This window comes from Capra hircus, chromosome 4 (assembly GCF_001704415.2).
Source record: "Capra hircus breed San Clemente chromosome 4, ASM170441v1, whole genome shotgun sequence".
NCBI classification, from domain to species: Eukaryota; Metazoa; Chordata; class Mammalia; order Artiodactyla; family Bovidae; genus Capra; species Capra hircus.
Genome location: NC_030811.1, coordinates 39,358,787 through 39,382,948, shown reverse-complemented (window position 1 = coordinate 39,382,948; position 24,162 = coordinate 39,358,787). Strand labels below are relative to the sequence as shown.

Here is a 24,162-nt window from a genome sequence, read left to right as displayed (position 1 = left end):
TAAGTCTGAATTGACCTAGGAATGGGTATAGGGTGAGTTAGTAATGGGGGCGGAGGGGTGGTGGAGCCAACAAGTTCTAAGACGGACACTAGGCAGTTCAGTTCAGAGGTTAAAGTTGAAGAAAGGTTGACTCCTACTGACCCTATAGATACCCTTCATTGCTCCCTGGAGCCCAAGAGGTTTCCTCTACAGAATGTGGTGGCTCATTTTGGGAAGAACTCCATACACTTTATTTAGTTACGTTAGTTCAGAGTACCTTCTCCGGTTGGGCCTCCCAGGTGGCGCAGTGGTAAAGAATCTGCCTGCCAATGCAGGAGATGCAAGAGAAACAGGTTCAATTCCTAGGTTGGGAAGATCCCCTGAAGGAAGAAATGGCAACCCACTCCAGTATTCTTGCCAGAAAACGTCCATGGATAGAGAGGCCTGGCAGGCTACAATCCATGGGGTCTCAAAGACTCAGACATGACTGAGCACACACACTCCCCTTCTCCAATTTTCTATTTTGTCACTTTTTTCCTATAGTTCTGATAACCTCGGCTTTTATGTCCTGATGATCTTTTGTCCTTGGAACCTGGAGGGTATTAGGCTTAGTGAAATAAGTCAGACAGAGAAAGGAAAACACTATATGTTATTACTTATATGTGGAATCTAAGAAAAAACAAACTAGTGCATATAACAAAAAGGAAACATACAGGTATATAGAGAACAAATTAGTGGTTACCAGTGGAAACAGTGGTTGACTTTATTTTTCTGGGCTCCAAAATCACTGCAGATGGTGATTGCAGCCATGAAATTAAAAGACGCTTACTCCTTGGAAGGAAAGTTATGACCAACCTAGATAGCATATTGAAAAGCAGACACATTAGTTTGCCAACAAAGGTTCATCTAGTCAAAGCTATGGTTTTTCCAGTGGTCATGTATGGATATGAGAGTTGGACTATAAAGAAAGCTGAGTGCCAAAGAATTGATGCTTTTGAACTGTGGTGTTGGAGAAGACTCTTGAGAGTTCCTTGGACTGCAAGGAAATCCAACCAGTCCATCCTAATGGAGATCAGTCCTGGGTGTTCATTGGAAGGACTGATGTTGAAGCTGAAACTCCAATACCTTGGCCACCTAATGTGAAGAGCTGACTCATTTGAAAAGACCCTGATGCTGAGAAAGATTGAGGGCAGGAGGAGAAGGGGATGACAGAGGATGAGATGGTTGAGTGGTATCACCTACTCGATGGACGTGGGTTTGGGTGGACTCCAGGAGTTGGTGATAGACAGGGAGGCCTGGCATTCTGCAGTTCCTGGGGTCGCAAAGAGTCGGACACAACTGAATGACTGAACTGAACTGAGTGAGGAGAAGGAAAGGGTGACAGGCAAGATAAGTGTGGAGATAAGAACAAACTACTAAGTATAAAATAAATAAGCTTCAGGATATATTATACAGCAATATTTTATGATAACTATAAATAGAATATAATCTATAAAAATTTTGAATCACTATGCTATACACCTGAAGCTAATATTATAAATAAACTACACCTCAATTTTTTTAAAAGCCTTCCTCATCTCAATATTAAAAGACAAACCTTTTGCATTTTCTTCTAAATAGAGATTTTCTCATATCCAGCAAATGGAAAGGACTACATATCCTTGGGACTATACTTAATTTTATATCCTGATTTTTACACTTAACAAGAATTTTCTCATATTTTTATATACTCCCTAGAACTTAATTTATTTTTACTTTTTTTTTATTTTACTTTACAATACTGTATTGGTTTTGCCATACATTAACATGAATCCGCCACGGGTGTACACGTGTTCCCAATCCTGAATCCCCCTCCCACTTCCCTCCCCATATCATTTCTCTGGGTCATCCCAGTGCACCAGCCCCAAGCATCCTGTATCCTGCATTGAACCTAGACTGGCGATCCGTTTCTTATATGATGTTATACATGTTTCAATGCCATTCTCCCAAATCATCCCACCCTCTCTCTCTCCCACAGAGTCCAAAAGACTGTTCTATACATCTGTGTCTCTTCTGCTGTCTCGCATACAGGGTTATCTTTATCATCTTTCTAAAGGTAAAAAAAAAAAAAAAAGGAAATGAGCCATTAAAGGCAGTATCAGTAGAGGAAGTGGAGAGGACAATGAAATGCAAAGGGTTAAGAAAATGAGGTAGGAAGCAAAAACCTCAAATATAAATAATATATTGTTTGGCTGTGAAAAAAAGAGATGAACAATAGCTGGAATGCATAGCCAAATCACCAAAAATGGTGTCAAATGAAGACTGTTTATGATGCTACCTTTTCTGGGGTATATTGACTTTTATAGAAAATTAATGAAGGACCAAAAGCCTTGGCACTAAAGAATGAATCTCTCTTGGTGGAATTTCAGGCATTTTCCAAAGTTCATGGGAGAAAGATTTTATAATCAACGGAGGCATTTTCCTAGAAACTTTAAGTCACAGAACTACATAAAACAACCCTGAATATAACAACAGCTTATAAACCAAGCCCTGGCATGAGAACAAAATTAACTAACTTACACACTCTGCCTACATCTGATCATTCTAAGTAACTAAAATCCAAGCCTGTAAAGGTGAATGTGATGATGATTTCTGTCTGGCCATGTCATATTACATTGCTTTCCTGAGCTCCTGTGGAATGGTTCCCAGAATAACAAGGGAGGGGGGTACTCTCTAGAATGCAGTACATAATTAAGTTCTTTACTGGTGACTCGTCTGAAAGTGACCTCATGGGAGTTCTGGGGAAAGGCGCAAAGCCAGGTGTGGATTAGGACAAGAAATCATGTCAGTGATCAGATGATTCAGCAGGTAAAATATGTATTATGTCACTGCACTTCAAGCAAAAAATGCAGGCAATGAATACAGATACACAGTGCCAAGGACTGCCATGTTCATTAACAAAAACCAACTCAGTGATGAAAAAAGAAAACTCTAAGAATAGCCAAATAAAGAAAGCACATTCTAGGCTTTATATACTAATTCTGTTTATTTGAAAGTTTATATTTACATTTTATTTTTTCATGCAGCAAATATTTATTGAGTGATTACTTTGTTTAGGCAGTGTGCAAGATGCTGGGAATATAGTGGTGAAAAGAAATGGATTTTCTGCCTTCATGGAACAGGGTCTAGTGAGAAGACACAAGGTGAACACACTTCCCAGTGATGCGAGGAGTTTAGGGGCGGCAATGTGATTGGAAGCAGGCCTAGGGGACTTAGCTCAAAGTGGAGTTTGCATGACAAACACATTCTTTTCACACTTTCTCGCCCCCTCCTCCCACCAACACACACAAATGTTTTGGCAAATATAACAGTCATCTTTACTAATTTGGGAGTCACTTCACAGGAACAGAAACAATGAGAATATTTCACTATATTTACACAACACTTGGCCAATTTCTCCACTGTTCTAATACATCTCACCAGAGAGTAAAATCAAGTCAACTGATTTCAGAACCTCACTAGTTTATATCACAGTCAGAACTTATCAACAATGCACCACATGGCCCAAGCTGGATGGCTTTTAAGATCTAAGCTGCAAATTGTAGACAAGTTTGGGCTTTTCAACATCACCTCTAAAAGACCTCAAAGGTATACCAACATAAGCAGCCTTTGATGACACACTGTATCATGTATCCATATTCTCATATGTCCCTAATTCAGCACATTTGCATGTGATCTGCATTCTAACATATCCACAAATATGTTTTTATATGCTAGAAGGCTGTAATATGATAGAGCCCTTAAGGAGTCACTCTGCTTTGTTGTGTCAATTCTCATATTCATCAGACAATGATCATTCTACTAGCCACATCCTCCACCTACTCTTAACCACAATTGGAGGGCTAGACAGTTGTGAAGAGGGCATACTCTTTGGATCTTTTTGACATTCTCAGCAGTCTGGTAGAAAGAAATTTGGATCTTGAGTCAACAGGCCTGAGTCTCAGTCTCAGCTTAGCCCCTTACTGCAGAGCTCTCAGTCAAGTTTGCAAGACATCACTAACCTCCTCATAGCCCTGTTTGTGACTTCAGAACAATGTTGTGAAAGTGCTTTGAAAATACTCAAAGGTAGGAATAATGAAAATTATCATTTAAAGAAATATATTATCCATGAAAATATAGGCTAAATAGCAAACTTGGGGTTTTATGACACAATTTAGTAATTTTGATTAAGTAATGTTTTTCATAGTTTACTGATATAAATAATCTGTCTAGGAAAAGCTGCTCCCACAGATGGCAAACCAGGTCAGTCAGCTTTAGAAATTCCAAGTATATTTATTATTTTTATTAATCGAAGAAGAATTTCTAAACTGCAAATTTTTCACTTTTCTACAAATTTTAAACACACGTGAAAACTCTATTGGTTTAGAATACCAAAAAAGCATCTGTGATTTGACTCTAGAGTAGCAAAATTTCTGACACGCCGAGGGGGCTTTAATGTAGATGTCACGCAAGTGTATGCTCCTAGGTTTTCGTCTCGTCATTTCTAATAAGATTTCTAAGACAAGTACCATCAGTTTACCTCCAGAGGTTGTAGACTGGCAGTTCAATGAGCATGATTCATTGCATTAATGTATTTTGCTTGGCTTACACAGTATTGGGTTGACCGAAAAGTTCATTTGGGAACTTTTAGGCCAACCTAATATTTCAAAAATTGAAAACTGTATATAAAAATTCAGATTTCTTACTTCAAAAAAATGCAAATTTTGCTACTCTGGGCTAGCCGTGTGATAGAGAAGGCTAATCCTGGCTCATGAGAGCCATCTTTCAAACATGTCCAGTAATGATCACATTAGAGACTTCAAATGAGCTATGTAGGAATATTTACACTGTGAGAATTGGCAAATTCTATAGATCACAGCTTTTTTTTATTTTTCTAGTTGGAGTATAATTGCTTTACAGTGTTGTGTTTCTGCTGTACAACAATGTGAATCAGGTATAAGTATACATGTATCTTCCCTCTTAAGGCCCTACTGCCCACCACCCACGTGCCACACACCCCTCCCACTAAATCCCATCCCTCTAGGTCATCACAGAGCTGAGAAATCCAGTTAAACATTACAAGCACACTCTATACTTGGGACTGCAATTTCACATGACAGCAACTGGCTGGACTGAGTAGTGATTATGCCCTCAGATAGGATGTGGGCTCTTTGGTCCATATCTACCACTATTGCCTATTGTCTTTTGTTTGGCTTAGTTCACTTATTTTAATTATCTGGCTGGCATATTTCAGCATTTGATTTTGCAACTCTTGGTTTACAGTCATACTCTTCTCAAAAAGAACAAAAAAAAAAAAAACTCTTGGGATAGCAAAGAAAAAAACCCAAGCCACTGTGCTCGCTTGATAATTAAAAACAAAGAGCAGGCATAAATTGAACACTGTTGAACAAACTGAAATACCATCTTTAGGTTTCTTTTATTCCCTTTTCTAATCATTGTGTTACTTAAGTAAAAAAGAACACTGTAACAGATTTCAAGTCATAAATTGAGCAGTTAGCAAAATGAATATTTTTAAAAGATAAGAATATTATTTAATTGTATATTCTCAAGAAACAAAATATGAAAAACTGAGAACTTTTATTTCTAGAGGTAAAAATCATAATTGTCAAAAGTATGAAGGCTTTTTGATTTGTCTGAAGACCTTATATGGATATTTGACAGAAATCTTGAAAACCTGGGCAGAAAAATTCTTACACAAGACAAACCACTGATTAAATGACTCTGTCAATAAGAATGTCTGAACATGAAACCAGATATAATAGCGGTCACGAAAATTCCCTTTCATGTCACATTACGTGGGTTCATACACAGATGACTGTTGCTTAGCCTGCCCTAATATGTAGGTCTGTGCTTCCAAAGACAATAATGCTTTCATTTATCACTCCCTTCCCTTGGGGCATAAGTATGACAGTCCTACCCGCTCGAAGAAAAGCATTTTCTCAAAACCACTTTCCAAGGTCCCGAAAACAAAAATAAAAGACAAAATTAGGGAAAGAACGCAGACCAATGGAAGTTCCTGAAACAGTTCCCATCAACAGCTTTTGCATTTCTGGACGGTCTCCTAACAGTAATCACCACCAAGAGAAGGGCAATGTGAGCATTTGTCAGGAGTCTCTGTCTCAACACACTGCCTCTAAAATTCTCTTTCCTCTTCTATCTACCACTAAATTTGTTTTCAGTCTCAGACCCAGATCTACTTTAGCTTGCTTACTGATCTTGCCTTTTTTTTCAAGATGCTCAAAATGAACAAGTGTTTGGCCTTCTATGCTAGCCCCCAAATTATAATAAGATCATTTTTATAGCAGCAAGAAAACAAGGAAATTAAATAAATAGAAAAAAAAAACAGAGAGAAGGAAGGGAAAGAGGGAGAAAGGAAAGAAAAGAAAAACTAAAAGGACATAAAGCATGTTTTGGGGTAACATCAGAGAAAGGAATGAAGTTTCTAAAAGAGAACGAGGAAAGCAACTGTCCCATGTCCTTTTAGATTGCTCTTCATATAAATTTTGGGGGTAGAATCCAAATACTGTTATTATTGATGCTCTTGATAAAATTTTGCCTCCATACACTCTCATACACAGAAGACATTCAAGAGTGAACACAGGAAAGTTCAGGAAATGATCCAAATAAAGTCAAGAAGAGTTTGTGGTAGTACCAAAAAAAATAGGAAAACAACAGCAAAAAGAACAAGAGTTTTACCTTCATTTAGTAAAGCACCAGCTGCACTGATTTATGTCGAGCTTTGTTTCAGTGTATTAATTTTTACCAATTTACCGCTAAAAGCCTCTACTTCATTCACCTCACAAAAAAGTGAGTTCTTTGGGGAGAATTGAAATTTTCAGGTTTGTAATACAGTTGACCAGCAAAGAAGTAAATTTCCCAGACTTGTAAGAAGCTATATCAGTTCTTCTCCTAGTCTAAAGCACCAGCCGCATCCTAGAGCCTTGCTCCCATATTTAGGCTCAACGGTGAAAGAATCCACCTGCAATGCAGGAGATGCGGGAGATGCAGGTTCAATCCTTGGGTTGGGAAAATCCCCTGAAGGAGGACACAGCAACCCACTCCAGTATTCTTGCCCGGAAAATCTCATGAACAGAGGAGACTGGCAGCCCACACAATCCATAGGGTCACAAAGAGTTGGACACAACTGAGTGACTGAACACACAATATGATGCCATCGGTGGGGCTTCCTAGGTGGCTCAGTGGGTAAAGAATCCGCCAACAATGCAGGAGACACAAGAGATGCAGTTTCAATCCCAGGGTCAGGAAGGTTCCCTAGAGGAGGGCATGGCAACCCACTCCAGTATTCTTGGAAGAATCCCATGGACAGAGGAGCCCGACAGGCTACACAGTCTATGGAATCGCAAACAGTTAAACACAACTGAAGACACTGAACATGCACTCACAATGTCATCAGTACTTTTATCCTAATTTTGGTTGAGACACTTTAACACGCATATTCCTTCAACTTAGAATCTGAAAAAGAATGAATATGTGCATAGGTATAACTGAATCATTTTGCTGTACACCTGAAACTAACACATTGTAAATCAACTATATCTAATATAAAATAAAAATTAAATTAAAAACATCAGGAAAAGCAGTAGCTAAGTAAGACTTTTATTTTTTAATGTTTACATGCTAAATAACTGCAAGAGGTCATCAAAAGACTTGGGCAAAAAAATATCATTCTTAAGGCAACCAATACACTTCTCTGTCAGTATATAAAGGGTTAAGGGATGTAGTATTGATAATAAAGTAAGAGTGTGCTGAAGAGATTGGACTTCCCAGGTGGCTCTTGTGGTAAAGAACCCACCTGACAATGCAGGAGACATAAGAGACTCAGGTTCAATCCCTGGGTCGGGAAGATCCCCTAGAGGAGGGCATGGCAATCCACTCCAGTATTCTTGCCTGAAGAATCCCATGGACAGAGAAGCCTGGAAGGCTACAGTCCATAGGGTCACCCAGAGTCAGACATGACTGAAGTGACTTAGCATGCACGGAGACAATGGTAATAATAATAATAAAAGCTAACACTTATTAGTGCTGACTATGTAGTGAGGACTGCTGTCAACACTGTATGTATATAAACACATTTTAATCTCCATAGCAATTCAGGAGGCAAACATTGCTGTTGTCCCCATTTAATGAAGAAGGGAACTAAGGCGAGACCCTGTTTCAAGACTTGCTCAAAGACCTTAGCTACTTAGTGGCATATTGAGGACTTAAACCCAGGAATCTGGCTCAAGCCTATGTTCCTAACCACCACTCCAGAAGCCTGAAAAGGAAGGTTACCAAATGGAAAGAAATTAATTCAACAATAAGGTTAAAATTAAGTTTTTAAAAACTTGAGGTTCTATCTTATAGAGAAAAATATATATTTTGCATGTAGATTAAAATGTCCTACCTAATAAACACAATATAAATTTTAACGTGTACTTGGCAACAGATAACAAATACAATTACAAACATTAGGATGAATATAAAAAGCCTTCTACAGAAAGATGTGAGCACAATATTTAACCACCCAAGACGTCCTGCTTTTAGTGCCTCTCATGAGCCCATAGTGCCATCCAGTGACAGACAGGTGAACCACGTGTATATCCTCTTCTGCAAGTTTTCATAATCTTTTCCATAACAAATACAGAATTTTCACATAAAAAAGCAAACTTAGATTAGTAATAATCTTTTATTTTTACTACAACTTTTCCCAAATTACCCTTACATTTAAATTTCCTCTCCATTATTTCATAATGAAACATATGACTTAGAAAAGATAGTCCCAAACTATTAACTCGAGGGTAAGAAAGCTTGCTTGCTGAAAATTTAGTATTTCATTTCTGCCAAGCAATCATTCAAAATATTTCGTGAATACCATTTAATTCACCCAGTGAGGACACAATATTGGCACCATATAGGGTACTTCAGTGTTTCCTAATTAACCTTTCAGTTAGTGGAGTATGGAGTTCAGAAGTAGCCAGTGTTGCTGTTCAGTCGCTAGGTGTGTCTGACTCTTTGTGACCCCATGAACTGCAACACACCAGGCTTCTCTGTCCAGCACTATCTCCAGGTTTCCTCAAATTCATGTCCATTGAGTCAGTGATGCCATCCAACCAAGTTATTGGCAAGTATTATTCATACTATCGTCTAAACCTTTTAATTCCTTCTTTTTGCAAATTCATGCTTTTTTTGTGTGCTCCCTGAGTGCTTTCCTTCATTTTATTTATCTTTTGAAATACTGACTTTCATTCTGTTGATATTTTGAGTCTTTTGATATTTGTGCTTACTCTTCTTTTATGGAATAGTAAACACTGCTCAATTAATTTTTAGCTGTTCCTCTATTACAAGAATTTAGTTACAAATTTTCCTGTAAAGCCTGGTTTGGTTGCACTGCACAAGTTTTATTTCTGTAAACAGCTTCATTGAGGTATATTTTACATATGGAATTTTCCCATTTCAAGGGTAAAGATTATTGGTAAATTTACCAAAAGGAGCCATTATGACCATAAACCAGTTTTAGAATATTTTCCATTCTAACAGGTACCTTTGTGATCATTTACAGTTAATTTGCATTCCCACTGGCCAGGCAACCATTAATCTACTTCTGTCTTCATAACTTTGCCTTTTTTAGGCATCTCCTAGAAGGCAATGGCACCCCACTCCAGTACTCTTGCCTGGAAAATCCCATGGACGGAGGAGCCTGGTAGGCTGCAGTCCATGGGGTCGCTAAGAGTCAGACACGACTGAGCGACTTCACTTTCACTTTTCACTTTCATGCATTGGAGAAGGAAATAGCAACCCACTCCAGTGTTCTTGCCTGGAGAATCCCAGGGATGGGGGACCCCGGTGGGCTGCCGTCTATGGGGTCACACAGAGTCGGACACGACTGAAGCAACTTAGCAGCAGCAGCAGAAATGAAATACGTGTAGTGTCTCACGTCTGGCTTCTTTCATTAACATGTTTTGAAGTTCGTCCATGTTGTATGTTTCAGTTCACTTCTTTTTTATTAGTGGTGGTTTGCCACTCTATAACATTTTTATCTATCCACTGAGCAGTTAACAGACATTTAGAATGTTTCCAGTTTGGGGCTATAATTAATGAACATTTGCATGCATGTTTTGGTGTGAACATGCATTTTCTCTTGGGAAGAAATGAATGGTTGGCATTGCTGGGGCATAGTTAATTTACTTTTACAAAGTTGTCAAGTTTTCCAAAGTGTCTGCACCTTTGTACATTAATTGATATCAGTGTATGAGGGCTCCAATTTCTCCATATTCTCACCAATATTTGTTATTTGTGAATAAATTAGGAAGTCTTAATTATACTTTTTCTGATGAGTGTGAAGTGATATCTCAATTGTTTTTATCCCTAATGACTAATGAGGTTGATCTTTTCATGTACTTATTAGCTATTTGTGTATCTTCTTTAGTGAAATGTCTGTTCACATCTTCTGCCCATGTTCTAACTGGGTTGTCTTACTGAATGATTAGAGTTCTTTTAAAATCTAGATACAAGTCCCTTATTAGATATGTGATGCAATCTTCTAGTCTATCTCTTTTCATTTAATTCTGTCCTCTGAAGCACAAAAGTTTTGAATTCTAATGAGGTCCAGTTTACCAACTTAAAAATTTTATGTACCATTCTTCTGGTATTATTTACAAAATCTTGGCCTAACCCACAGTCTCAAAGGAGTTCTGTGTTTTCTTCTTAAAGTTTGTTTGATATGTTTTTACTGAATTTTTGTGTATGATAGTAGGTAAGCACCTCAGTTCACCCTTTTGCACGTGGACATCACTTTCCCAACACCATTTGTTAAACAATTTTTCCCGTAATGAATTGCCTCGCTACTTCTGTCTACTATAAATATAAGGATTTATTTCCGGACTCTCAATTCTGTTCAGTGGGTAGCCAGAGAGGAGGTCTGAAAACACCTGCTCCAAACAGCAAAGGAAATTGCAGGCAGATCCCTTACCAGCGGTACCTGCACTATGGAACCTCCAAAAAGAAACAGACGCAGCAATGAGGCACAGGCGGAGAAGGAAAGTGGGGGTGAGAGGAGGGAAGCCAAGCAAGCACAATGTGTACATTATGAAAACTCATTTCTTAAGTCTAGTTTTCATCCCAAACCATATTATGTTGATTATACCATTAAGACAAAATAATTTTATATAAGAAAGTCTCATCCATGAGTTGTTTGTTGTCGTTGCTACTGTTTGTATGGGGGGGGGGGTTGTTTTTTGTTTTTACTAGACTTTATTTGTTGGAGCAGTCTTAGGTTCACAGGAATATTGTGCAGAAGGTACAGAGATTTCCCATATATCTCCTACCCCACATTATACACAGCCTCCCCAACTAAAAACTTCCCCTACCAGAGTAGTACCTTTGTTACAACTGATGAACCTACACTGACACATCAAGTGAGTTCTTCTATTTTTTTCTGAAATATTCACCAAACGCCGAATCATAGTTATTGCTAAGGAGTGGAATGACAAAAAAAGTTTTAGTTCAAAGTTACACATTTGTGTATCTTTGGCATTTTCTCCCCCAGACATGCATTTCTTTTGTTAAAAGTATAGAAAATTCCTGTGCTCCACTCGACTATAATCATCAGGAAGAAACAATGAACAATAAGACGTTTGTCTCTATTTATATATTTCAATCGTGTGATTGATATTTTTACAATAAGAAAACACAGCTTTTGCTTAAATTAATAAATACCTTCACAGAACTACTGACAAATCTAATTGTTTTGTAAAGTATGTTTTCCAATTAGCAGCTAAGCCAACTTTTAAATTCTTCCCTTTTTAAAATGCCATGATTAACAACATGTCTATGGGAGTAAGCATGATTAAAAAGACAAATATGTTAACTCTGATCACCAGTATGTGAGAAATGGAGTCTTGAGGTTCATGTCTGTGGCCCTATGAAACATCCATCTTTTGCAGCTGTTTCCCTTCAAAGGCTCAGGATGGTGAGTTCACACAGTCTTAGAGATTGCAAGTCCACCGACAAATCAGCTGCTGATTTGCAGTTAATCCATATCATCATTGTTAAAGCTGTGTTCAATGGGCCAAATAGTCATTTAAGGCTATAACGTTCTTTGTAAACCATTCTTTGCTCTGTTAGTTTCCTGACAAGCTAAAGGCCCCTTGAGAGTTCATAAAGCTAAAACTTCAAGTACAGTGACATCCATAACTAAACCCACAGGAACCAGCCAAGAAAGTTCTTCAAAGATGACTTGAGTCTTGAAAAAAAATTGGGGGGGAACTTTAATGCCATTTAACTTTAAGAGTATCAAGATGATATGTGACAGAGATACAGGTTTACTCTAAAACACACCTTCTTTTCAAATGTGACCCACGGGTTCCACTACATCAGAGTCACCTGGGATGCTGCTTCAAACTGTCAGGCTCTTGAATCCTGCCCCAGACCCGCTGGATCTGAACAACTGAATGTGAGACCCAGAAATCTGGTTTTTTTCCCAAAGCTCCCTGGACACTTACACACCTATTAGAATTGCCAAAAAACAGAACTCAGACAGTTCCAAGTGCTGGTGATCATATAGAACAACAGGAACTCTCATTCACTGCTGGCTGGAATACAAAATGGTACAGCCATTTGGAAGACAGTTCAGTGGTTTCTTACAATACTAAATATAATCTTACCATATGATCTGGAAATTGCACTATTGGTATTTACCCAAAAGAAGCTGAAAACTGGGCCATTCAAAAACCTACACATGAATATTTACAGTAGCTTTTTTTTCATAGTTGCGAAAACTTGGCACATACAGGCAACGGAATACTATACAGCACTAAAAAGCAATGCGTTATCAAGTCATGAAAAGACATGGAGGAAATTTAAACGCATATCAATGAGTGAAAGAAGCCAATTTTAAAAGGCTACATAGTGTATGATTCTAATTATGTGACAGTCTGGAAAAGGCAAAACTTTGGAGACAATAAAAAGATCACTGATTGCCAGAGTAGGGGAGACAGAAAATTAACTGATAAGCACAGAGAATTTTTAGGGCATTGAAAATATTCTGCATGATTCTATAATGATGGGTATATGTCATTACATTTTTATGCAAACCCATAGAAGGCACAACACAAAGAGTGAACCCTAAGGTAAACTATGGGCTTTACCCTAAGGTAAACTATGGGCTTTACCCTAAGGTAAACTATGGGAGATTATGATGTGTCAGTGTAGGTTAACTCCTGGTTTAAAAAGAGTACCATTCTGGTGAATGATGATACACTCCGGTGAGTGTGGGCAGGGAATATATGACAAATCTCTGTACATTCCTCTCAATGTTGTTGTAAACCTAAAACTGCTCAAAAAAGCACATTTAAAAAGCACGGTGTAGGTGACTTTCATACACCGTTAAGTTTGGAAATCATTTTATGGAAGAGCAATTCTCAGACTCTTTTGCACACTACTAGCATGATCTGGAGAGCTTTTAAAAATCCCAGTGCCCAGGCCATGCCTCATACTAATTAAACCAGAACCTCTTAGGGTGGACAAAGGCAAGAGTTTTTGAAACTTTCCAGATGATTCCAAAGTACAGCCAAGTCGAAGCATCAGTGTGTTATAAACCAAAGCCTCAACATGCAGCTTGGTGGTGGTGGTGGTTTAGTCACTGAGTTGTGTCTGACTCTTGTGACCCCATGGACTGTAGCTTGCCAGGCTTCTCTGTCTGTGGGATTTTCAAATTCAGTCTTTATGAGTGTCAAACACTACTCAAGTTGAAATTTTTAACAAGAATAAGAACAACAACAGCAAAAATGTTTAATACTCAGTTAGTTATTGTGGCAACAAAAAAGACTTCATACGCTGCCATAAAAAATAATGTTAAGTATAAGTTAAACACAGAAAAGTCCTCATTACCAACATGACAACAGATTAAAAAGAGGAGGAAGTTTTTCAATAATTAATGTGAGTCAAACAAGGATACTTATTAAGTCCAGGCTTCATTGACAGAAAACTTATGCTCTAAATATTACAAATCAGTTTTATTACACATGATGGAGGCAGTGAACGATATTGTGCAACTATTTCATACTATTACAAATCAATCTGCAACAATTTAAGTATATTTATAAGCTATGAAGGAGATTTTCAATAAGGTATCAATGTCAGAGAAATAAAATGATTCAACAAGCTACTTTCTCAAGTCAAGGCCTTTTGTAGTTAAAAGACTGAACTACATACTTTGTTTTCCCTCAGTGGCTTACAAGAGAGTAACATACCTTAGTACAGTGGACTTGAAACTACAGTTACAGAATTTTAAAAGCATGTATTTACTCAAAGAATTACAAATTTCAGACTCAAACTGCACTTATAGAGTGAACAAAAGGCCAAAGGAGAATGTACTCATCTTACTATTGCAGCCTGGCTTGAGGTCAATAGAATCAAAAATATAAAAGAATTACAGAGCAATTTAGTGGAAAGGAAGTCATCATTTCAGAAGATTCAATGGTTTACATGATTTCAAACCATGCTTTGTTTCTGCAGCTTCCTTGAGATAAAACCTCAGAATGTATCTGTTTTATCACCCACCCTGTAAGTGTGGTTCAGCTTCAGGAGGAATGGACTGAACTGAAAATAAACTATCCCACCAAGAAGAAGAGTATTCTTGTAATTCTAGAGATAAATATATGGATTCTAGAGCAACCCCAAAATTTCTGGCAGTTGTCTCTCAGCAATAAAAACAGCAATGTTTTAATCCTCTGCCCCTATGAAAATACACCAAAAAACTAAAATTGCTGAATTAATCATTGATGTAAAACTTGAATCAGAATTAATATGGCCCTTCACTCATATAGAACTCAAGATTTTTTTAATATTAACTAAAATTTATATGTAAAACCAAAACTTTCTGTAGCCACATCTACCTGCTAAAGCGGTGAACTGGTTTCCTACTGCTACTGTTAAAAATGGCCCCACACAACATTCCACCACTTACTGCCATTGTCAGATCTTAAACTACTAACTCTGATCTTCCTGCCTCCCTCTTAATAAAAAAACCTTGTAATTTCATTGAGCCTAGGGAGATAATCCAAGATAATCTCCCCATCTCAAAAGTCAATTTTTAAAGATATTTTTTTAATGTGGACCATTCTTAAAGTCTTGATTGAATTTGTTACAATATTGCTTCTGCTTTATGTTTTGTTTTTTTGGCCTCACGGCATGTGGGGTCTTAGTTCCCAAACCAGGGATCAAACCCACACCCCCTGCATTGGAAGGCAAAGTCTTAACCACTGGAACACCAGGGAGGTGCCTCAAAAGTCTTAACTTATTCCTATCTATGACGTTCCTTTAATCATGTAACATAACATAATCACAGGTCATGGGGATAAGGACATGGACATCTTTCTTGGCCATTGTTTGGTCTACCACAGGTAATAATAGGGAAAGAGTAGAAAGTGGACAAAGGTTATGGTTAAATACAACTTTTTACTTTCAAGCAAGTGGGAAAGGAATAAAGGAAATACTGGACTTTCTATGCATGTTCCCACTCTTCCGCATTCTGAGACTGTTCTGGCCATTGCAATAGCCATTAACTAACTACATGTGGCTATTGAGCCTTTGATGAGGATATTTCAAATTAAGATGAGTCATAAGTATAAACTATATTTCAAATGTGAAAGATAGTACAGAAAAAATATAAACTATCTTTTCATTAGTTTTATATCAATTTTCCATTTTGAAATAAGAAATTTTTGGCCTATTAAATGAAATATGTAATTAAAACTAATTACTTTTTTTTACTTTCTCTAATGTGGTCATTGACTTCTCAGGTGGCACAGTGGTAAAGAATCCCTGCAGGAGACACAGAAGATTTGGGTTTGATTTCTGGGTCAGGAAGATCCCTGGAGTATGAAATGGCAACCCACTCCAGTATTCTTGCCTGGGAAATCCCATGGACAGAGGAGCCTGACAGGCTACAAAGAGTCACAAAGAGTTAGACATGACAGCAACTGAGCATGTACGCGTGCACACACACACACACACACACACACACACACACACACATAATGTGGCCATTAGAAAAACTTAAATTACATATGTAGGGAGGTAGCACTTGAAACTGTTAATTTTATGTGTCAGCTTCTCTGGGCTGAAGTCCTAACCCTAGCACCTCAGAAAGTGGCCATATTTGGACATAAGGTCTTTTAAGATGTAACTAAGTTAAAATGAGGTCAATTGGATGTATCTTAATCCAATATGACTGATGTCTTTATAAGAAGAGAAAATTTGGACACAGACATACATGTACAGAAGGAAAATGATGCGAAAACACAAGGAATGATAGCCATCGACAAGCTAAGGAGAAAGGCCTGGAATAGATCCTTCCCTCATGGCCCTCAGAAGAAATTAACCCTGACAACACCTTGACCATAGAGTTCAATCCTCCAGAACTGTGAGAAAACAAATATTTGGTTGCTTAAGACACTCTTGAGAAATCTATATGCAGGTCAGGAAGCAACAGTTAGAACTGGACATGGAACAACAGACTGGTTCCAAATAGGAAAAGGAGTACATCAAGGCTGTATATTTTCACCCTGCTTATTTAACTTCTATGCAGAGTACATCATGAGAAACGCTAGGCTGGAAGAAGCACAAGCTGGAATCAAGATTGCCAGGAGAAATATGAATAACCTCAGATATGCAGATGACACCACCCTTATGGCAGAAAACAAAGAACTAAAGAGCCTCGTGACGAAAGTGAAAGAGGAAAGTGAAAAAGTTGGCTTAAAGCTCAACATTCAGAAAACAAAGATCATGGCATCTGGTCCCATCACTTCATGGCAAATAGATGGGGAAACAGTGGAAACAGTGTCAGACTTTATTTTTGGGGCTCCAAAATCACTGCAGATGGTGATTGCAGCCATGAAATTAAAAGACACTTACTCCTTGGAAGGAAAGTTAGACCAACCTAGACAGCATATTCAAAAGCAGAGACATTACTTTGCAAACAAAGGTCCATCTAGTCAAGGCTATGGTTTTTCCTGGAAAAACCATGGTCATGTATGGATGTGAGAGTTGGACTGTGAAGAAGGCTGAGCGCTGAAGAATTGATGCTTTTAAACTGTGGTGTTGGAGAAGACTCTAGAGAGTCCCTTGGACTGCAAGGAGATCCAACCAGTCCATTCTAAAGGAGATCAGCCCTGGGTGTTCTTTGGAAGGAATGATGCTAAAGCTGAAACTCCAGTACTTTGGCCACCTCATGCGAAGAGTTGATTCATTGGAAAAGACTCTGATGCTGGGAGGGATTCGGGGCAGGAGGAGAAGGGGACAACAGAGGATGAGATGGCTGGATGGCATCACCGACTCAATGGACGTGAGTCTGAGTGAACTCCAGGAGTTGGTAATGGACAGGGAGGCCTGGCGTGCTGCAATTCATGGGGTCGCAAAGAGTCGGATATGACTGAGTGACTGAACTGAACTGAAGACACCAGTCTATGGAACTTTGTTATGGCAGCCCTAGAAAATAATACATCATGAAAAGGGTAACCAAAAACAGACTGAGTATGTAAGAACATCGGACAAATAGACTTTGAGACAAAAACTGTTACTAGAAGCAAAAGAAACTGCATTGTATAAGGATAAAATGCTCAATTAGGCAGTAAGACATAACAATTATAAACATACATTTATTAACAAGAAAGCCTCCAAAACGTGAAGCAAAAACTGACAAAACTGAAGGAAGCAAAAGACAATCAGACAGTAATAGAGTCTTTAAAATCCACTTTCAATAATAGATATTAATATAACAGCCAGGCATAACATCAACACAGAAATAGAAGACTTGAAATGCGAAAATGCAGATCAAAACCACTTCATAGCCATTTCAAAAGCTAAAGTAAATATTATCGAGAATGGCAAGTATTGACAGGAATGTGGAAAAACTATAAACGTCATAAATTGCTGGTGAGAATACAAAAATAGTACAGCTGTTTCAGAAAAAAAAAACTTAATAGCCCCTCAAGTGTTACACAAAACTTTCCCATATATACCAATTAGACCTAACAAACATCTATGCAACACTCCATAACAACAGCAGAATGCACATTCTTCTCAAGCACACCTGAAACATTTTCTGTGAATGCATGTAGGCTCAGTCGTGTCTGACTTTCCAACCATGGACTATAGCCTGCCAGTTTCCTCTGTCCCTAGGATTTCCCAGGCAAGAATACTGGAGGGGGTTGCTACTTCCTACTCCAGGAGATCTTCCTGACCCAGGAATTGAACCCATGTCTCTTGTGTCTCCTGCATTGGCAGGCGGATTCTTTACCCCTGAGCCACCAAACACCTTCCAAGATAAACCGAAAAACAAGCCTCAGCAAATTTAAAAGGCTTAAAACTCCAAAATGAATGTTCTCCAACTACAATGGAATGAAGCAAGAAATCAGTAACAGAAGGGTATTGGGAAATTTACAAACAGGTGGAAATCAAACAAAACATTCTTAAAAACTAATGAATCAAAGAAGAAATCTCAAAGGAAATTAGAAAGCAACTTGAGATGACTAAAAACAAAACACAACACACTGTAACTTATGATATGAAGCTAAAGCAGTTCTTAGAGGGAAATTTATAACTGAAAACACCTACATTAAAAAAGAAAAAGACTTCAAATCAATAACCTAACATTCTGCCTTGACACCTCAAAAAGAAAAGTAGTAGTAAAAGGAAGAAACTACTAAAGATAGAAGTAAAATTAATGAAATATAGAATATAGGAAACCACTAAAGAAAATCAATGAGATCCAAAGTTGGTTTACTGAAAAGATCAACAAAATTAACAAACCTTAAACTAGGCTGACCAAGAAAAAAGAAAGAAGACTCAAGTTATTAAAATCATGAATAAAAGAGGGAATATTTGTACTGAATTTAAAGGAAAAAAGTATTATATAAGACTACTATTAAAAATTATTTGCCAATAAATTAAATAAGCTAAATGAAATAGAAAAAAATTTTACAATGAATCAAATTACTGACACTGACTAAATAATAAACAGAAAAACTGAATAGACATACAATACCCAGATTAACAGTCATAAAATTTATCCCAAAAAAGTATCAGCTCAGGCTTTTTTAGCTTCACTGATGAGTTCTAACAAACAATTAAATAAAAAGTACCAATTCTTCACAAATTCTTCCAAAAACTCGAAGAGGAGAAAACAACTCATCCTATGAAATATCACCCTGATACTAAAACTGGTAAAAAAAAAAAAAATCACAGTAAGAAGAAAATTGCAAGGCAATTCTCCTTTTTAAATATAGACCTTAAAATCCTTAGCAATATACTAGCAAACTAAATATACCAACTATACCAATATTCACACAACAAGATCAGCTGAGATTTTCCCCCAGGATTGCAAAATTGATTTAATACACAGAAATCAACGTCAGTTGTTAATCAATCAATAATCAAATAACATATTAACAGGATAAGTGATACAAACCAGATAATGATCTCAACAGTCACAGATATAGCATTTGCCAAAATCCAACACTCTTTCATGATAAAAATATTCAGCAAACAAAAAATAAAAGAAATTTCCTCAATCTGATAAAGACCATCAGTGAAAAAAGCCGCAACTAATAGCACACATACTGGTGAAAAGCTGGATTTTTGGCTCTGAAATCATGAAAAGAAAAGAATGTCTATTCTTGGCACTTCTATTCAACATTGTTCTGGTGTTCTTTCTACTCAGGGCAATAAGCAAGAAAAGGAAACAAAAGGCATCTATATCAGAAGAAGTAAAACTACCTGTATTAATAGATGACATGACTTTGTATACAGAAAATCTATTGTCCAATAAAATAACTGTTAGAACTAAAAACACAAGCCCAGCAAGGCTTCCCTGGTGGCTCAGATGGTAAAGAATCCACCTACAGTGCAGGAGATACGGGTTTGATCCCTGAGTTGGGACGATTCCCTGGAGGAGGAAATGGCAACCCACTCCAGTATTCTTGCCTCTAGAATTTCATGGACTAAGGAGCCTGGCAAGCTACAGTTCATGGGGTTCCAAAGAGTCAGATATTACTTAGTGACTAACACACAGCAACACTGCAAGATACAAGATCAATGTACAATCATTATGTTAAGTTCTACTGCTCAGTGCTAACCATATTACTTACCAAAATTACTCTCCCAAAAGATAGGCCAAGATTTCTTTTATTTGTATACCTCTCTTAAAAGCTAAAATATATTCCCCAGTCAACTTATTCATCGTAACATTGCCAGGAATAACAGCATGCTTGGCACAAGAACTCAATAAACATTTAAGTAAATAAATAAATGAATGAATGAATACTGGGTGGGCCTTATACTCTTAAGGAGAGTAGAAGCATAGCACAGTCTCTGTGCAGATTGAGTTCAGGTCCCAACTCTGCTATTTATTTGTCTATGTGACACAGGGCAAGTTACAATGCTATTCTATGTTTCTGCTACCTCCTCAGTAAAATAGGGATAACAGAACTATTGGGGAAATAAATTAGTTAATATATACAATGTGCTTAGAACAACAGTTAGCATAAAGTAAATATAAGTTTTATTATGTTATTAGTTCAACTTTGGAAAATGTAAACAGTCTATACAATACACCGTCTACTCCAAGGTCAGCAAGTGTATAGCACTTCTCACAATGTTGCACCTTATATTATTATGTTAAGAATCACAGCACTCCTTTTCCAGAACCTGTCTTGACCTTCTCAATACCAGTCTCCAGTAAGCCCAAATAGGAGAAAAAAATTAACACTGTTTGCAATGCTGTGTTGATTTCACTGTCATTCTACAAAAACAGCACCAGAACGCAACATTTGCTCTACAGGCTTGATCTAGTACCCTGCCAATAAATTCTCTCCCCACAAGAAAGAACAGTCTGTTACTGACTTCTAACTTCTAATGGGCCTACTAACCACAGAATATTGGATTATTATTTAGATTAAATGTCACCTCCCATTTATTTAGATGACTATTTAGCCAGATTTAGTATTAATGTCAACTTCTAAGGGATGTCTTTCATCGGGCCATTTGTCAGTTCCTAGGACATGCCAAGTTTTGTCCTGTTTCAGGCTTTTGCATTAATTGTTCCCTCCATCTGGAATAACCTTGCCCTGGCTAACAGAACTGTCCCTATTATCTTTATTAAACTGTTTATTTCCTAATGCAAATTTATGACATCATTTGTTTATTGTCTATATATCCAACTGCAATGTAAATTTCATGGGGGCAGGAAACTGGCTGGTTTATTTATCACTTGTATAATTTGGCATAAGAAAAAAGTGTGGATAAGTGGAAAGATGAATAATGGATGGATGAATTTTGTTAGTTCAGATTCAACTTAATTTCTTAGTACCTAAAATGAGTAAAGACCAAAATTATAACATTTAAAGTGAAAATATATTTAGTATACAGCATTTGCCATAATAGAAAATAAACTAAGCATTTTAGAAGATTTTTCTATAAAAATGGTTGAAATCAAAACAGTTTCCTTTTCGCTCTCAATTATCTAGAAAATAAATATAACCAGAAAATCAAAATTTCTAAGCACTTTAGCTAATCAGCTGCTGGTATATAACAACTGTAGACTACAAAAAAAATTGAAAAAAGTATTTGTCCTTATATCACATATATATATTCTGTGAAGACCCGAAGTGATTTTCCTAGAAATTAAATGTTTTATCTATTACCTGCAATGATAACATAAGACTTGGGACCAAGTAGCTATGTTCTACCAGGAATCAGCTGGACCATAACTTAGAGCAGGTAAAGAGCCACAGACAACACAGAAGGATGTAACACTATATTTTAGTCTACCAGCACATAAAATTTTCTGACCCTAGAAACCACAAAGTGGAAGGTGGAATTGATTAACTTCACAACAAAAACAAATTGTTCTAACTCTAGTAAGAAAATAGAACTAAGATTGGAAAGCCTACATTTAGGAACAATCGATTAGGTTCACTATTCTACAAGATCCTGCAAAGACAAAATTTAAATTCAGGGAATATTTGTCAAGATCAATGACTCTTTCTCCTATTTTTTTTATATTTTTATCCTAACTATCTTGCTAATTTTCAGAACATTTTGAAAGCACCAAATTGTTTTAAAGTATCTAATGAGAGAATTAAATTACATCACATTGAAATATGTCTTCCTGTTTTATTCTTTTCTCCTTTGAGACATTCTCCCAATTACCAATCAGCACAAGTTAAAAGCCCTGGTTTCCCTCACTATGGCCCACATCATATAAAAATATGACATGTCCATGAATATAAGGAAAGATTTCATCTGTACAAAACCAGAACATGCTCCATTATACACTTGCATCTTGTCTAACCTTCTTTAAAAAAAAAAAAAAGTGAACAATGTTCTTTAATGCAGTCAACTTGCAGTTAATCGAACCAATAATAAAAAATAATAACATAAAATAATTATATAAAATTCTTTGTAATTTCCTTTGGAAATCATCTGATTTCTCATTTTTTGGTGTGTCTTTACCTTCTTATTTACTCATCCTAATATTAGTTAAATGTTCATATTCATTTATCTCCTAAATTTAAACTGAGAGAGAAATAGGAACTCTTAGCAAGTTACAGAACAAAAATAAGATGGGGATTAAAAATTGGCCGCAAGAATCAAGGAGACACAAGAGATGCAGTTTCATCCTGGGTTGGGAAGATCCCGTGGAGGAGGGCATGGCAACCCACTCCAGTATTCTTGCCTGGAGAATCCCATGGACAGAGGAGCCTGGCAGGCTATGGTCCATGGAGTTACAAAGAGACACGACTGAAGTGACTGAGTATGCACACATGAACAACCAAGGACTGGCAGGCTGGCAAAAGCCTTCAAGGCTGGAATGCATTAGGCTTTTTGGGGAGATTCAAGCGCAAACTTGTAGTGCCCAAATACTTGAATTTGTGATAATATACATTTTTTTCTCTCTCTCTCCCGACCCAGTCTCTCAACTTCTTTGGTCACAGACTGCTGTTTCTCCATTTTTCCACCCTTTATTCACCCTTCAGCATAATCTCAACTTTCAGCTTCCACTTCTTTCCTGGATGCAGGATAGTCTTTCTTCACAGATTTGGCACATTTTAGGCTGTTCTCAAGGAAATTCTTCCAGAGCTGACTTATTAATTAGGTACAAATTGCCAACATCTGTTGGCTCATAGAAAAAGCAAGAGTTCCAGAAAAACATCTACTTCTGCTTTACTGACTATGCCAAAGCCTTTGACTGTGTGGATCACAACAAACTGGAAAATTCTTAGAGATAGGAAAATCAGATCACCTTACCTGCCTCCTGAGAAATCTGTATGCAGGTCAAGGAACAACAGTTAGAACTGGACATGGAACAACAGACTGGTTCCAAATCAGGAAAGGAGTACATCAAGGCTGTATATTATCACCCTGCTTGTTCAACTAATATGCAGAGTACATTATGAGAAACGCTGGACTGGATGAAGTACAAGATGGAATCAAGATCACCAGGAGAAATATCAGTAACCTCAGATACATAGATGGCAACCCACTCCAGTACTCTTGCCTAGAAAATTCCATGGATGGAGGAGCCTGGTGGGCTACAATCCATGGGATCAGAAAGAGTCAGACACGACTGAGCGACTTCATGACCCTCATGGCAGAAAGCTAAGAAGAACTAAAGGGCCTCTTAATGAAAGTGAAAGAGGAGAGTGAAAAAGCTGGCTTAAAAGTCAACATTCAGAAAACTAAGATCATGGCATCTGGTACCATCACTTCATGGCAAATAGATGGGGAAACAATGGAAACAGAGAGAGACTTTATTTTGGGGGCCTCCAAAATCACTGCAGATGGTGACTGCAGCCAAGAAATTAAAAGACACTTGCTCCTTGTAAGAAAAGCTATGACCAACCTAGATACCATATTAAAAAGCAGAGACATTATTTTGCTAACAAAGGTCGATCTAGTCAAAGCTATGGTTTTTTTAGTAGTCATGTATGAATGTGAGAGTTGGACTATAAAGAAAGCTGAGTGCTAAAGAACTGATGCTTTTGAACTGTGGTGTTGGAGAAGACTCTTAAGAGTCCCTTGGACTGCAAGGAGATCCAACCAGTCCATCCTAAAGGAAATGAGTCCTGGGTGTTCATTGGAAGG

The 24,162-nt window shown here is 37.4% G+C and overlaps 1 protein-coding gene across 3 annotated transcripts in view; it reads right to left on the bottom strand.

Annotated features, from left to right (window-relative positions):
* Positions 1–24,162, bottom strand: part of SUGCT (succinyl-CoA:glutarate-CoA transferase) — a 777,817-nt gene that overhangs the window by 637,210 nt on the left and 116,445 nt on the right. The window lies entirely within an intron of this gene.